The 12,582-nt window shown below is 41.4% G+C and overlaps 1 non-coding gene across 1 annotated transcript; it reads right to left on the bottom strand.

Moving 5' to 3' along the window:
* Positions 1–912: 912 nt before the first annotated feature.
* LOC136381596 (U6 spliceosomal RNA) lies at positions 913–1,019 on the bottom strand. Its single transcript, XR_010747089.1, has one exon. It is a non-coding gene; the product is annotated as a U6 spliceosomal RNA (small nuclear RNA).
* Positions 1,020–12,582: the final 11,563 nt, after the last annotated feature.

A 12,582-nucleotide genomic window follows, 5' to 3' on the forward strand; every position in this document is an offset into this window, starting at 1 on the left:
TGTCTGTATATATCTTTTGATCTCTGCACTTATTTCTTCTTTGACCCATTCATTCTTTAAAAGTATGTTGTTTAGTTTCCACATTTTTGTGGGATTTTTTCCCTCTTTTTTGCTGTTGAATTCTAGTTTCAAGGCTTTATGATCAGAAAATATGCTTGGTACAACTTCAATTTTTCTGAATTTGCTGATGTTGTTTTTGTGGCCCAACATATGGTCAATTCTTGAGAATGATCCATGTACACTGGAGAAAAATGTATACTCAGTCACTTTGGGATGAAATGTCCTGTAGATGTCTATCATATCCAGGTGCTCTAGTGTTTTGTTTAAGGCCACTATGTCTTTGTTGATTCTCTGTTTGGATGACCGATCTAGAGCCGTCAGCGGTGTATTGAGGTCTCCAAGTATGATTGTATTTTTGTCAGTTTTTGTTTTAAGGTCAATAAGTAGCTGTCTTATATATTTTGGTGCTCCTTGGTTTGGTGCATATATATTAAGAATTGTTATGTCTTCTTGATTCAGTGTCCCCTTAGCCATTATGAAATGGCCATTTTTGTCTCTGAGTACTTTTGCTGTCTTGTAGTCAGCATTATCAGATATGAGTATTGCTACACCTGCTTTTTTGTGGATGTTATTTGCTTGGAGTATTGTTTTCCAGCCTTTCACTTTGAATTTGTTTTTATCCTTGTTACTTAGATGAGTTTCTTGTAGGCAGCATACAGTTGAATTTTCTTTTTTGATCCATTCGGCTACTCTGTGCCTTTTTATTGGTGAGTTTAATCCGTTTACATTTAGTGTAATTATTGACACTTGTGAGTTCCTTATTGCCATTTTATAGATTGCTTTCTGTTAGTTTTGTGCCTTGTTTGATTCTTCTCTTTCGTTTTTTTATCTTTTGTTTTTATTTGGTTGTGTAAAAATATGGAACGCTTCACGAATTTGCGTGTCATCCTTGCGCAGTGGCCATGCTAAGCTTCTCTGTATCGTTCCAATTTTAGTATATGTGCTGCCGAAGCGAGCACTTTTAATTTTTTCAACCACACAGGTAATGCATGAACATTTTTTTAAAAAAAAGATTAAACATGACAAGTAAGTCTCAAGTTGCCTTGACTATCAACAACAAACCCTATGAAATTCCTCTATATGAAAGACTACCACTCTTAGTATAGCTCTTCTGAAACCTTTTCCTATATGTTTTTACCCATAGATTTGCATTATAGAAAACAAGTAGTATTGTTTAGTGTGTGTTTCCTTTGGCACTGTGTCTTAAAGACTTTCCTATGTTGAGACATATAGATTTTACCTCACTAATTTATGTACTGCATAGTATTTTATTATATGATCACATATGGTAGTTTGCTCTGACAGTCTACATCTAGGATATTTGCAGTTTTTGCTATTGCTATATTTTAATGAACATCTTGATCTTCAGGGTGGCTATGAGAAGTAGAATTGCTGAGTCACAGGGGATAGGCATTTAAACCTTCATAGGCAAATTGTCTTGAAAGCCCCTGTACCAAATTATGCTCCCACTTGCAGTTTGTAGAGTAACCATTTCTTTACATTAATGATATTAGCAAATTTACTAATTTTTTTCCATGTGAAGTGCTTTTTAATTTGCAGGTCCCTGAAAACTGGTGATGATGAACATCCTTTTGTGTATTTGTTGTATATTTGTATTTTCTCTTTTGTGCATGCCTATTCCTTTTCTTCCTTATCTATATCTATCATATTTTGTTTCTAGACCCCTGAAGATAGGGATGATCTGTTTTAGCCCTTGCCATATTGCCCATGCCCAGAACAAAAGTGTTATGAGACAACTGCTTAAATACTTATTGAAATGATCCACGTCATCATCACCTTTAATCTAAGCACAACTTTGCCCTGGTTTTCAAAGACAGAGTCTCACATCTCCTTCCTAGGAGTGAACCCTAAAACAAAGTATGAGTTCTTTTATAGAAAAATCTGACCACAGTCACTTTACTAACACAAAGTTGTCCTAAAACATGAGGTCACAGCCCTCTAGGCCCTTTAGAATATACTCAAGTTTGTGTTCCAGTGACATAGGGCTAAAATGGCTCTGCAGAGTGGTTATTCTGACGATCACCTTTGTCTGAGCAAGACCAGCCACTCATTCACCAAAATGTACCTGTCTACTATGTGCTTCTTTTGGGAGGTAGTTAATAACATTTGAAAACCAAAACACTTCAAACATATGTGTAGATTTTTGGCTGTCCTTGAAAACAGGTAGACTCAGCAACACTGGGCCTTTTAGAGTGGAGTCTCTTCTCCAATTTACTTTAAACCTTGACTATTTAGCTTCTGAAGACAATTGACTCTACCCCCTCTGGTTTTTAACATAGTTGGAGATAAAAGTAAACCAATTAAAAAATAGTAAATTAAAATACTATATATAAAACAGTGTGAGATCAATACTAAGTGGGTGACTCTGTATGGACTTTCAGAAGAATTCTGGAGAAGACTGGGGTAGTAACAACAGATATATTGTGAATTAGCTGGACTTTGAAGGGTGGGAAGATACTGCAGGGTGAGGACAGGGTAAGAGTAAAGAAAGGCCAGATGGAGCAATCTATATGGAGGCTCAGGTAATATTGAGGAGTCTGTTACAGACTATATGCATTTACTAGACCAGAAATTCCAAAAGATTAGGAGCACCCCTATGGCTCAGGGATGACCTTCAAACCTGCAAAGTTGAGTGGAAAATTTTGTTTGCATGTTTTTTCCTCTGGAGATAGGGTCAAATACTTTCAATAGATTCTTAAAAGAATTAATGATTCCCGTAATGGTGAGGATGACTGGTATAGGGAACTATGGAGAAATGTTAGTGATGTGATTTGGCGACAGACTGTAGAAGACATTGGTTTCCCTGTGAAGAGTCTTGATCTCGTAGGTAATGGGGAGAGTTTGAACGCAACTCAGAAGATGATTTAAGTAGCATATGGAATGTTATAACAGCTAACCTTATTGCATATTTTTCATGTTCCTGACGCTAAATTGAGCTTTTTAAAGTATTGAGGTGACATTCACATAACATAAAATTAACCATTCTAAGGTATGCAATTCTGTGGTTTTTAGTACATTCAGTGTTGTTACAACTACCACCTCTATCTAGTTCCAAGATGTTTTTATTGCCCTAAAAAGCAACCACATACCATAAGTATTTCCCCCTCCCCCAACCCCACCTAATTTACTTTCTGAATCTATAGATTTATCTATTCTAGATATTTTGTATGTATGGAATTATATAATATGTAACCTTTTGTGCCTGGATTTTTTTTTAGTCAGCATATTATTATTAATCATTATTGTTATTTATTATTAAGTGAGAGTCAGGGAGGCAGAGAGATAGAATCCTGTATGTGTCCCGACTGGGATCCACCTGGCAAGCCCCAACCCGGTGCTGCTCTGCCCTTCTGGGGCCGCTGCTTTGTTGTTTGGCAACTGAGCTATTTTAGAGCCTGAGGCGAGGCTATGGAGCCATCCTCAGCACTCAACATATTATTTTTGAGGTTAATTTATATTGTGACATGCATCAGTACTTCACTTTTTATGACTGAACAATATTTCATTTTATGCATGTTCTATGTTGTGTTTTATCCATTCATCCATTGATGGTCACTTGGTTATTGTGAATAGTGCTGCTGTGAACATTTTTGTATGGGTATCTGAGTATTTGTTTTCAGTTCTTTTCTGTAGGTGTAGAATTGCTGGCTCAATGTGGCAATTTTATATTTAATTTTTCGAGGCTATGCTGAACTGTATCTATTCTTTTCCTTAATTTTGTCACCAACTCAGTGAGGAAGGGCCATAATTACCTCTTAGAGATAAGAAATTAGAGGTAAGAATACTGAGGCCCAGAGAATTAAGTGGCTTTCCTTAAGTTGCATAGCTAATAAATGGTAGAATTGGTAGTACCCAGGATGGGCTGATTCCAGAACCAGAGCCTTAACCACTAGCTACCATGACTTTCCTACAGCATCTCAGGAAGACTGTACCTGTCCTATGTATCAAGAAATGAGTTAGTTTTCTTGCTCAGAGAACTGTTACTTGTAAGAAAAATTTTCTTGCTGCAGGAATGTTAACGGCAAAGCTACAAAACCACTTAATTTGTCTGTTAAACTGAAAGAGTTTTTCAGTCAAAAGGACGTGAATACAGTCTCTGTAGGTACTTCTCTGCTCACCTGTGCAGGCAGACATCACTGCCACTTGAAAAGAGCAAGGACACTTGTTCCTCCAGCCTTTCCCCTTTCCGTGTCCTTGTGTTCATACCATCAGTCTCTAACCACCTCTAAGCCCTTTTCACCTGAGAGATTGGTGATTTCAGTTATAGGGGAACTCTTTTAAGCAGCGTATCTGAGCAGGAAATTGCACAAACATCCGAGTCTTCATTTCATGCTGGATTTTTCTACCACTTGTCAGGGAGAAAACAGAATAAGTGGTGTTCATTAGGATTAATACCTGTTGACTGTGGAAACGTGAAATTGATCACAGATGGCCCGTTTTGAAACAAGACCCCAGGGTGACTGTAGAGTAAAAGAAAGCCTCTGCTGGGTTCATCACAACTGAAACCTGGTAACGGCAGAAAAGTGAAATTAATCCTATGAGACACATGATTGCTAGAAAGTGTCAGCATCAGCATTGCTGTGGGGGAGACAGACAGCAAAATCTCTGTTGTATCTGCTACCTCAGAAAGGTACTGAAGAGCCTAGTGACTCCCTAAATGCTCCCATCTTGTTTTAAAGTGGCACCTTTTATCAGCCTATGAGAGGGGGAGGGCCACTCCAGACATCTGAGTATATTAACAGCTGGCTGCCTACCAAGGTGTGCAACTGAAGTACAAAATTGCATTTCCAAACAAGTTTTTAAATCCTTTTGATATTTTAAAATCTGTTGTCTATATCATATCAGTAAAAGCTTCTGGAATGTACCTTGATTTATACTTCTGTATGTATATGTGTGTCTTTTACTCAGCCATTAAGGTGGGCATCTTCCATTTGGTCCTCTAGACTGGTGGTCCCCAACCCCAGGGCTGTGGATGGGTATCAGTCTGTGGGCCATTTGGTAGCGGTCCGCAGAGAAAGAATAAATAACTTACATTATTTTTGTTTTATTTATATTTAAGTCTGAACGATGTTTTATTTTTAAAAAATGACCAGATTCCCTCTGTTACATCCGTCTAACACTCACTCTTGATGCTTGTCTCGGTCACGTGATACATTTTTCTGTCCCACCCTAAAGGCCGGTCCATGAAAATATTTTCTGACATTAAACCGGTCCGTGGCCCAAAAAAGGTTGGGGAACACTGCTCTAGACTCATAAATAAGTTCTCTTGCCTTTTGGTTTCTCCTTGGGTTTGGCCAATGGAAGGTGCTAGCAGGAGATTGGAAGGAAGGAAGCAGTAAATGGAGTATAGCGCATTTGAACTCCTGATTCACTTCCTGAGGGGACATAAGTTAGTAGTAGTTGTGCTTCTCAGTGGTAGGCCACAGCTCCCATCAGGTAACCCTCTCCAAATTATTGAGGGTTTTTTTGTTTGTTTGTTTGTTTTTGTATTCTTCTGAAGTTGGAAACAGGGAGGCTGTCAGACTCCCACATGTGCCTGACCAGGATCCACCCAGCATGCCCACCAGGGGGCGATGCTCTGCCCATCTGGGGCGTTGCTCTGTTGCAACCAGAGCCATTCTAGCACGTGAGGCAGAGGCCACAGAGCCATCCTCAGCGCCCGGGCCATCTTTGCTCCAATGGAGCCTCGCTGTGGGAGGGGAAGAGAGAGACAGAGAAGAGAGAAGAAGGAGAGGGGGAGGGGTGGAGAAGCAGATGGGCGCCTCTCCTGTGTGCCCTGGCTGAGAATCAAACCCAGGACTCCTACATGCCAGGCTGACACTCTACCACTGAGCCAACTGGCCAGGGCCAAATAATTGAATTTTGAAAACATTTTTATTTGTGCTTTCAGTCTTAGGGGTAGTGTTGGCATTTCCCCTGTTGCTGGTTCTGGAGAGCTTTGTTCCTTGTGGGTTTCTCTCAGCTTGACACATTTATAAAGAGTTCTTATAAATTCTCTCTTAGCACCCCTACCATGCTGTCTTTTTCTTGCCATGACCTTGACTAGTCACCCAATACCTCCTGTCCCTATGGCAGGTATCTAGACATGATGGAGGAAGAATCCCAAGGCTGGAAGAGAGTACAGGTTTACTAAGCATCTGAGCATCAAACTGTGGCAACATCATCTTGGGCCTAATGAGGCTAGACCAGAAAACAGGAGATCTAAGAACAGGAGAGCTGGAGGCTGAGGAATTGAAAATGGGAAGCAGCAAAAAGAAAATGGAAGAGAAGTTGCTTAGAAGGGAGTACCCATAATACAGGGGAGAAAAATAATGTTCCAACTAGAGTTATTACCCTGTAGCAACTTGAAGGATAGTTGATGAGACAATGTGTGGGTTTTAGTTATATATACACAGCTCACTTTTTTTTTTTTTCTGAAGCTGGAAATGGGGAGAAACAGACAGACTCCCGCATGCACCCGACCGGGATCCACCTGGCACGCCCACCAGGGGAGATGCTCTGCCCCTCCGGGGCGTCACTCTGTCGCGACCAGAGCCACTCTAGCGCCTGGGGCAGAGGCCAAGGAGCCATCCCCAGCACCCAGGCCATCTTTGCTCCAATGGAGCCTTGGCTGCAGGAGGGGAAGAGAGAGACAGAGAGGAAGGAGGGGGGGGTGGAGAAGCAAATGGACGCTTCTCCTATGTGCCCTGGCCGGGAATCGAACCTGGGTCCCCCGCATGCCAGACTGACGCTCTACCGCTGAGCTAACAGGCCAGGGCCAAACACAGCTCACTTTTATACATACCCTTATTGCTAGAGTAACTTTTTCCTTTCTGTAGTAGGCCTTGAGAGAGGACACCCTTCATGTGTGCTTGACTAGGTCATCTTCCACCTCTTCACTCCAGTGTCTAAGCTTCTTGCAGGTTCCTAGAATGACCCAACCCATCTCTTATTTCTGTTTTTTTCTCACTCAAATGGTCCTATGACATTTTTTCACCATGATAATTCTTGTATTTGTTTAAAACTCAGTCAACTATGATGACTGTTAGTCTTTTTTTTATTTTTTATTTTATTTTATTTTTTAAATTTATTTATTTATTTTTTTCTGAAGCCGGAAATGGGGAGAGACAGTCAGACAGACTCCCGCATGCGCCTGACCGGGAACCACCCGGCACGCCCACCAAGGGCGATGCTCTGCCCACCAGGGGGCGATGCTCTGCCCCTCCGGGGTGTCGCTCTGCCGCGACCAGAGCCACTCTAGCGCCTGGGGCAGAGGCCAAGGAGCCATCCCCAGCGCCCAGGCCATCTTTGCTCCAATGGAGCCTTGGCTGCGGGAGGGGAAGAGAGAGACAGGGAGGAAGGAGGGGAGGGGGTGGAGAAACAAATGGGCGCTTCTCCTATGTGCCCTGGCCGGGAATCGAATCCTGGTCCCCCACACGCCAGGCCGACGCTCTACCGCTGAGCCAACCGGCCAGGGCCACTGTTAGTCTTTTTTTAAAGATCAACTGTGAGGCTTAGAAAATCTTATCTACTCCTTGGTGTGATGGAGATGTCCTTCTGGGCTCCCACAGCATCATTCTAGTTTTATCAACCATTCTCCTACTGATGGATCATAAAATCTGTTCTGTAGGATTTTGGTCCCATTTATATGTGCAAGAGGTAGTTTAGAAATTGTGGTTAAGGGATAAAAACATTAAAATTTTAAACATTTTAGAGATCTTTTGGGGCAATGGGATCAAGTCTGTACCTATACTTTGAGAATGGTAAAGGAGCTTCCAGGAGAAGTTCTGAAAAACTCTATTTTATAAGGTGAAGATATATACCTCTAAGTTTGAAATCAAACTCCTTGTACTTTAAATAAGATGGAGCACATCAACAATGGGTTCAAAGGGAAGCAAAATCTTGTAGGATAGAGAGAAAAGGAATACCGTATTCCTCCATGAATAAGATGCACCCTTTTCTGAAAAATTTGGGGTCTAAAAACTGGGTGCATCTTATACAGCAGTTGCAGATTGTTTTTACTTGCATTTCCTGCTTTTTTCGCACTTGTTGTCTTTACGCTCATTGTTTCCCACTTGTTACCGGTATACTACGTTAGGTTATGTTTTGCCACATTCTGCCCAGAAATGGCTCAGAAAAGATTTTTATACAGTGCTGAATTCAAGTTAAAAGTGATCCAGTTTGCAAAAGTGAATGGAAATTGTGCTACTAAACGTAAGTTTGGTCTTCCTCCAACTGAGAAATCAATCTGAGATTGGTTACAGGAAGAAGAAACCCTACAGAAAACACCACAGTAGAAGACGGCCATTAGAAGCAAGTCAGCAAAATGGCCTGATTTAGAGAAGGAATTGAAGGTATGGATTGAAGAGCAAGGGAAATTGGAATGCCTGTGTCCACAAAGATGGTTCAGCATGAGGCAAGAAGAATTACTGATGAAAAAGAAGTTACTGATTTCAAAGGAGGACACAATTGGTGCTTCAGATTCATAAAATGGAATGGACTAAGCCTGTGTACATGCACCAGACTTGCCCAAAAGATGCCTGAAAGCTATGAGCAGAAGGTCCTTGAATTTCAATCGTTTTGACATTCAATGTCAGAAGACACATCAGTTTGAGTTGGGACAGATTGCAAATATGGATGAAGTCCCCCTTCAATTTGTTGTCCCAAGTAACAGAACTGTAGATAAGAAGGGAGTGAAAATGGTAACTGTGAAGACAATTGGACATGAAAAGAGCCATTATACAGTTGTTCTAGCTTGTTGTGCTGACAGAATCAAACTGCCTCCTATGCTAATATTCAAATGCCAAACAATGCCAAAAGAAGACATTCCTGGAGGAGTGATTGTCCACGTTCATAACAAGGGTTGGATGGATCAGGATGGGATAAAGATCTGGTTTGAGAAAGTTGGAGGAGACCAGGTGGGCTCTTACACAAACCTGCCCTATTGGTACTTAATCAGTTCAGAGCACACGTAACAAAAAACACAAAGAAGATTACTGCAGAGCAAAAAACAAAACTTGCCATCATATATGGAGGCTTAACATTACAGCTCCAACCACTTGATGTCAGTATTAACAAACTCTTCAAAGCCACCATGAGAGACTAATGGAACCAATGGATGAAGTCTTCTGGGGACAATTTGACCACAGCAGGAAGAGTGAAGAAACCAACTCTAGGAGAAGTTTGTACTTGGGTGAAAAGATCCTGGGATAATATCAAGATTGAGATTGCTATCAAGTCATTTAAGAAGTGTGGTATTTCAAATGCCATACATGGAACTGAGGACAAGGCAATATATGAAGAAAATAATTTGTCACCAGACACAGATGGTAACAAGCTAATGGATGGGAATGTTTTTATTTTTTGGGAGAGAGAGAGAGAGATGGAGAGAGGGACAGATAGGGACAGATAGGAAGGGAGACAGATGAGAAGCATCAATTTTTTGTTGTGACTCCTTAGTCTCCTTAGTTGTTCGTTGATTGCTTTCTCATATGTGCCTTGACTAGGGGCTACAGCAGACTGAATGACCCCTTGCTCAAGCCAGTGACCTTGGGCTCAAGCCAGCCACCTTGGGCTTCAAGCCAGTGACCCCGTGCTCAAGCTGGTGAGCTTGCGCTCAAGTTGAATGAGCCCATGCTCAAGCTGGCAACGTCGGGTTTTAAACCTGGGTCCTTTGCATTCCAGTCTGACACTCTATCCAGTGCACCACCACCTGGTCAGGCTTGATGGGAGATTTAACAGTGATGAGGAGTTGTACGAATTTTTATGATGAATAAAACTTGAGTTTAATAGCTTTATTAATACATTTTTTTCAAAGTTCGAACCCCCAAATTAAGGTGTCTCTTATACATGGGGAAATATGGTAACTCTTACAGTTAGAGGGCATTTTCTTCATGATTCATTAAGTTTCTTGTCCTCAGGAGGGCTCAGATAAAGATGTATAATATATATGTGTATATGTTTGTCATGGTGTGGTACAGGGGTTCTCAAGACCACTCCCGGGTTTGGTGATTTGCTAGGAGAATTTATGGACTCAGCATATAGCAGTGGTTATGATTTATTGCAGTGAAAAGATACAAAGCAAACTCAGCATAAGGTAAAGGTACGTGGGGTGAAGAACAGAGGAAACCAGGCACAAGCTTCTGGGAGTCCTCTCCCAATGGAGTCACATAAGACACATTTAATTCACAAAACAATGAGTTGTGACAGCACATGAAATGTTGCCTACTGTGAAGCTCATTAGAGACTCAGTGTCCAGGATTTTTATTGGGAGTTGTCACTTATGTACCCTCTGCCTCCCATATGTCCAAATTCTAGACTCCCAGAAGGAAAACAGGTGTTCATCATAAGCCATACTATCTTCACAGTTTATGTACAATGAGCTCTTTTCTCAATTTTGAGAAACCCAAGTTTCCAGATGCCATCCAAGGGCCAACCTTGCAAGAAGGCCTTTCTAAGGATAGCTGTCCTCAGTCCTGCTATGTTTGCTATGCATGTTGTCACATTTTTCTCACATGTTGTCACATTGTTTATTCCTAGGTAAAAGAGATAGCTGTGTAATTTTCCAGCAATTAGAGTTTCCTTTTCCTTAGAGCCCATGAAAAAGTGGGGCTTCCTGGAATGTCACTCAGATTTCTTTTCCCCAGACATCTTGGCAATTATTTCCAAATTTCAAAGGCATGTGTAACAGTTGGCTTCAATTAATTGTTACTCACAATCCCCTTCTCTTTTGCATCTTATCCTGAGGGGCATAAGTCCATATTCCTAAGAGCCATCCTTGTTGCATATAAGACTTGTCTCTTTGGGCTTTGTCAGGAGGTAAATCCTGTGTCTCAGAAGGAATCCCTTTCAACTGAACTTTGTTTTATCCTGAAAAGCTTTAAATTCTGCCCCATTCATCAAGTACCTTAGGGATTCACTCCCAGTCACCCTCTCCTGGTTCTTTCCCAGTCATGTTAGCTGGCGTTTTGTGGTTACTCTGGATGTATCTCTCTCTCTCTAGCAGGCTCACCACTGGTTTATCAGGTTGGTGTTTGATCTGATAGCCAGCAGAGATGGTGGGGATATTGTTTAGTTAGGCACCTACCCCATTTGAAGCTTTGCTTATTCAAGCAAAGAAAGAAGCTTGTCTTTCAGTAAGAGGGCTATCTTTCCAGATATCCCTACCCCAAGTCTCAGAGTCCTACTCCTTCCCATTAGGGTCATGATTTTGGTGTAGGACATGTGCCTAGCCTGAGAATCCAGTCTTTTCTGCAGTTTTGCTCTTCTTACAGTTAAGCCCTATATCTGTTCATCAGCTCTGTTTTCATGTTGAAGAAGACAGCATTCCTTTAAATACTGCCAAGGAGGCACTCTGACACGATTTGCTCTAAATTATTGGGGCTGTCCATTTTTTTCTCTTTAATGCAGTTATTTAGCAACAACCACCAGATTTCACAGTCCTGATAATTATATTATCTCTCATTCCTCTTCAGCACCAGAGATGTTGCACAAGCCAATGTATTTCATTATATCCATACTCTTTCTAGTTATCTACTGGTGAAAGTCTTTGCAATTGCACTGTGCCCAGCATGCTAGGGATGGAAAATTCAGTGTGTCCGTAAAGTCATGGTGCACTTTTGACCTGTCACAGGAAAGCAACAAAAGAGGAGAGAAATGTGAACTCTGCACCAAATAAAAGGAAAACCCTCCCAGTTTCTGTAGATGATGTGGCAGCATGTGCACATGCGCAGATGATTACGTAACACCATGTATATAGCAGAGTAGCCCACGGCCATGGCAGTCGAGATGTGGATGGTATAGAGGAAAGTTCAGTGTGTTCTGTGGCTCACTAAATTCAAATCCGTGACCAAAGTGCAACGTGAATATTGGCGCGTTTATAACGAAGCACCACCACATAGGAATAACATTACTCGGTGGGATAGCAGTTGAAGGAAACCGGCAGTTTGGTGAAGAAACCCATTCTGGTAGGCCATCAGTCAGTGACGAATCTGTAGAGGCTATACGGGATAGCTACTTAAGGAGCCCTAAAAATCTGTGCGTGAGCCCACATCGAACTGCACTGAATAGGTATGAAACTGGGAGAGTTTTTTTTATTTGGTGCAGATTTCACATTTCTATCGTCTTTTGTTGCTTTCCTGTGACTGGTCAAAAGTGCACCATGACTTTACGGACACACTGTATCTCATCCCATCAGTGATGGACTTCTCACTACCAGGCAACCAATCAGTGATCCAACTTCAGAACCCCTTCCTTTGAGTCTGATTCTTAAGACAACCTTCATACCAACTCTCTTTGATCAATGTGGGAGGCAGAATAATAGCCCCAAAGATGTCCACATTCTTATTCCTGTTCCCTGACATGGTAAAGGGAACTTTGCAGATGTGATTAAGTGAAGGATCTTGACATGAGGAAATTAGCCTGGATTATCCAATTGGGTCCAGTGTTTTACAAGTGCCATTAAAAGAGGGGTCAGAGTCAGAGAACATAATGTGACAATGAAAGAAAAAGTTGTAGTGATGT

The sequence above is a fragment of the Saccopteryx leptura genome, chromosome 9 (genome assembly GCF_036850995.1).
Source record: "Saccopteryx leptura isolate mSacLep1 chromosome 9, mSacLep1_pri_phased_curated, whole genome shotgun sequence".
NCBI lineage: Eukaryota > Metazoa > Chordata > Mammalia > Chiroptera > Emballonuridae > Saccopteryx > Saccopteryx leptura.